Below are 4,896 nucleotides of genomic sequence, written 5' to 3'. Positions count from 1 at the left end.
TATTTCCTAAAATGTTCCTCTACATTTGCAGTAGATTGTTCTAGACTTCCCTTTCCATTTGAATGTTCAGGAAAATGTTCCTCTCCTTTCTTCTCCAGGAGGATTTTATAAGCTCTGTGATGGAATGTTTCTTGTTGACTTATTCAATAAAGAGAAGATATTCACCTGGACTCAATGTTTACTATAATTCAAGGTGTGTGGGCTATCTTTGGCTCTGCACTCTCTCCACTGGAGTGCTGACTGAATTTAATTCCCAAATATGCAGCTGGAGAGGAGTTGATATACCCATCTTCTGGATCAAATTTTCTTATCTAGGAAGCTTTTATTATCTGTGTGATTCTGTTAAGCAAAAATGTAATCAAATTTTATTTTCAGTACCTGACTCTCTGATACTATGAATAGATGAAGTATATATAAAACTACAATCCCGAAAATGAACTATTATTGAGTTCTTAATTTCCCATGATGCACTTGCACCCTTGCCAACCCCTTCCCTCTTTTTTATGCAATCTGTGAGTGGAGGTGGAACAACAGGTGGGATGAGGGTGCCCAGCAGTAAGTAGACACTCAATGTAACATTTTTCATTATTTCTTTCATTGAATAGGTAGTGAGTAAGCACCCTGATTCTGGCACTCTTATAGATGGTGAGGGTACAATAGCAAAGCAAAGTTCCCCAGTCATGGAAGTTACATTGTAGTGGGTACAGACTTGATGTTCAGCCAAAGAAATTTATCAGATGGGTAAATGCTATGAACATTAGCAGGGTAAGGAAGTAGAAAGTAATGAAGGGACTTAAGAATTTAGAAAACGCTTCTCATAAATGGACTTTCACCAGCTTTTCCCCTCCAAAATAAATTAAATGCAATCCCCATACAGGAAACACAAAATGTCCTGTTAAAATGGGCACTCAGCTTCCTTTTGTCACCTTCAGGGGTTCTTGGATATGTCCACAGGGCTCAAGAGACACAGCTGTAAAATCACTGAAATGAGTCCAGGAGGCACATTTTCAAAAAGTTTTAATGGTATTTTTAATTTCTGAAACAACAAATAGCCATTCCAAATGGCAATCGTTCCCAGTGGATGAATTAAAAATGTGGACACTGTAGGTAACCCCTGAGCTCAGGTTACCCGCCCCCGCCCCACCCCACCCGCCCCCACCCGCTATGAGATGAGCAAAGCCCGAGCCCCTGCCCATGAGGTTGCCATCCAGGTGAAGCTGTGGGGCTGGAGCTGTCAAGATGGGGGCAGTGGGCCTCTCGCTGCCCTCCAGCTTTTATTACCTGGAGCTCCGGGCCTTCCTCCGCCGGCTGGAGCACAGCTGCCTTCAGGAATTCCTCGCCAGAGATCCCTGCTTCCAGATTTCAGATAAGTATCTCCTGGCCATGGTGCTGGTCTACTTCCAGCGCGCCAACCTGAAGCTCAGCGAGTACACCTGCAGCAACCTGTTCTTGGCACTGTACCTTGCAAACGATACGGAGGAGGACCTGGAGGAAGCCAAATGTATGATTTTCCCGTGGGCCCTGGGCGAGGGTTGGCACAATCAGGTGGCAGACTTCCTGCGTCAGAGGGACAAGCTGTGGGCTTTAGCGAGCCGCCAGCGCTGTGAGAAGGTCATGGCCATGGAGCCATCCCACTGGGCTTGGACTCGGGGGCGGTGCCCCCACCATGGCGGGGTTCACAGGAGCTACTCAAAGGCCAGGATCACTCTCCCCGGGGGCTCCGGCTTCTCACCACCCCGTTGCTCCCTCTGTGGCTCGCCCCTTCTCCATAGTCACTACTCCCACCAACCCTGCCCCTTGCCTGTCTTACCCAAGAGTCCTGCCCCAAACCCGGAGTGGTACGGCTCTCCTTCCCAGGCCTGTCTCTCAGGGGCTGAAGACCCCTGGGCTGGGGGCTTCCTCATGGTCCTGCCCTCTCAGCTACTTCTGGAGCCAGGCACCTACACCCTTCACATCCTTTTGGAGCCGCTGCCAGTGCCCTAGGCACAGACAGATGGATGAACGGACGGACGCACGCACACACGCACGCACGCACGCTCGCAGGTTGAAGAGCAGCTGGCCTGCCTGCCCTGTGGCCCACTGCCCTCCTGTCTTGTTGACTGGAGGCTGTCAGTGCTGCCCAAGCCCCCTGCCTCTCCTCCCAACCTGCAACTTGCACCCACTCTGACCCGGCCCCCCTCTAATAAACTCATGTCCACTGTGGGAAAAAAATGTGGGGAATATCATTTGGATTCCAAGAAAGTGAGGAAAATTTAATTTAGCAAGACTGTATTTCTGCAGGGCTTATTAACTGACAGTTTCAAATGGTAACAATTAGGAAAAGAAATCTATAAATTGTTCAAACAATGGCCTCATTGTTGGAATAAAGGAATAGACTTTTCAAGTGAGTTCTTTGAGAGAAATCACTATTTGAGTGAATGACTTCTGATATATTCATTTAAAACTGCTGCTTAAGGAAACCATGCCAGGTGATGGAGAAAAAAATGTTCTGTGTTTAGACAAACCTGACTTTGAAGCCCAAATCTCTCACATGATACTTACATAACCATAGGCAAGATACTTAAACTTTTGAGTCTATGTTTTCTCACCTGTCAAATGGGAATAAAGACATATTTTACATAAGATCAAATATACATAGCCAATAAACATGAGGAGATATTCAACATCATCTTGTTCAGGGAAATGTAAATCATGATTACGAGATGACATTTTGCACCAATTTGATGAGAAAAAAAATGTAAAAGTTTGACAAGACCCTGAACATACACTTGCATGCACTCTCACAATAACACAATGCTCTTAGCCCTCAAGCAGAATAAATCCATCTGAAGAAGCGCATGTTCCCAAAAAGACTAGATAAGGACACGATGATATTTTATTTCTTCAAGATAGCACCCTAATGGATATGAGAAATATTTCAGTCACTAATTCAGTTTCTTGATCAGTTGTACCATATATTTACTGAGTATTTATCATAAAACATCTCTACTCAACTAGATGAAGTAAGGTATACAAGAAAGGGAGGACAGTGCAAACTCGTGGTAGACCTGACAGTAAGCAGAAGGAGCGGAGGGAGGAGAAGGAGTAGAGGAGAGAGTCAAGAAAGTGGGATTAATTCTCAGGTACTGCTGGTGAGAGAGGAAATTGACTTACTTTGGAAAATAGTTTTGTCATTATCTAATAAAGTTTAAGATGCATACACCCTGCAACCAAAACATTTCACTCCTAATTATTTTACAGAAAGACATACTTATGTGCTCCAGAATATGGTCATGTTAGCATTATAGTTGGTAATAGCCTCAAACTGGAAATAAAATGCCCACAAAAGAAGTATAGTTAAATTGTGGTACGTTTATCCAATGGAATACTATACAGCAATGAAAATGAAGGCACCAGGGTTAAAGATGGCTGCCGACAGGACAGCAGGCTGCAAGGTAGTGTGTGAGTGAGAACAAAAGGAGACTGAGTGGATGTACAGGGAGTGGATGTATTTGTGAGTGAGGAACAGCTATATTCCAAGGAATTGTTGGGGACTGCCGGACCAGGCTCCCCTGGCCGGGCAGCCTCTCCTGCTGCTGAAATCTCTCCCGGAGCAGACGACTCTGCACAGAGACTGTGCCATCTGGAAGGGGAGAGTGGCGCTGATCTGAAGCCCAGCCTCACCTTCAACCCGGGAGACCCTTGGACACCTCCTGGGACCCTATAACCAACCCCCAGGGACCAGCTACCTCAGCTGTGAACCCAGGAATACCGAGACTCCAGCCTCTCCGACCGCAGGCATCTAGAAAGTCTGTCCAGGAGGAGACAAAGTGGCGCAAGTACGCCAATGACCCCTGTGCCTTCTCACAGAGCAGAGAAGGAACAGCTGAATCAATTAATATCCACCCGGAACTGGCGAATTAAACACAGCTGGTGAGAAATCCGTGGACGGTGAGGAAATCCGTGGATGAAAAGGTCAGCTAGTGCCTAGGGCAGCAGTTCTCAACCTGTGGGTCTCGACCCCTTTGGGGGTCAAACGATCCTTTCACAGGGGTCGCCTAAGGCCATCGGAAAACACATATATAATTACATATTGTTTTGTGATTAATCACTATGCTTTAATTATGTTCAATTTATAATAATGAAAATACATCCTGCATATCAGATATTTACATTACGATTCATAACAGTATCAAAATTACAGTTATGAAGAAGCAACGAAAATAATTTTATGATTGGGGGTCACCACAACATGAGGAACTGTATTAGAGGGTCACGGCATTAGGAAGGTTGAGAACCACTGGCCTAGGGAGAGGTGAGATCTGGGGTCTAGGCTGAAGGGAAAAATGCGCACGAAACAGTCGTGAAATGCGCACAGCGGGAACTAGAGTCTCAAAGGAAGATTGCGCCCCACAAAATACTCCCTGCTGGGGTAAGTGTAGCCCTCGAGTATGGAAGGGGGTCCACAGGGCTGCGAGCAGAAGGAGACTATAGAAATTAACCCACTGCAGGGCTGAGCACAGGAGGGCAGTCTGGAGTTCTGCCAGTGCACCAGCTGCGGAGTGCTAGGGGAAGACTCGAGTCTGTGCCCATCCTGTGGCTTTTTCTTTTCTTTTCTTCTTTGTTTTTTTCTTTTTCTTTTTTAAATCCTTACTTCTGATTACTAAGCCCAGTACATAGGATCTTCCAATTAAAAAACACTCGCCGAGACTGCAGAGGAAAGCTGTTTTTGTGGAACCTGGAGAACAGAGTGTGGAGAAACGAACAGGAAGCCAGCTCTAGGGCAGCCCATCCCTCTAACCCAGCATTAAGTGTGGCAGGGAAAGCCATCTAAACACTGGGTAGGGGAGGAGCCTTTTAGTCCCGGATATCAATACAGAAACACTGCCACCAAGGGGTTGTATCAGAAATTGACTC

General features: G+C 46.1%; 1 pseudogene; it reads left to right on the top strand.

Annotated features, from left to right (window-relative positions):
- Positions 1-1,169: 1,169 nt before the first annotated feature.
- On the top strand, positions 1,170-1,983 carry LOC139009974 (speedy protein C-like; annotated as a pseudogene).
- Positions 1,984-4,896: the final 2,913 nt, after the last annotated feature.

This window comes from Myotis yumanensis, unplaced genomic scaffold (assembly GCF_028538775.1).
Source record: "Myotis yumanensis isolate MYYU_CA2020_CCGP unplaced genomic scaffold, mMyoYum1.0.hap1 SCAF_5, whole genome shotgun sequence".
NCBI classification, from domain to species: domain Eukaryota; kingdom Metazoa; phylum Chordata; class Mammalia; order Chiroptera; family Vespertilionidae; genus Myotis; species Myotis yumanensis.
The sequence above is the reverse complement of the archived record's forward strand: the minus strand, read 5'-3'. Positions and strand labels throughout refer to the sequence as shown.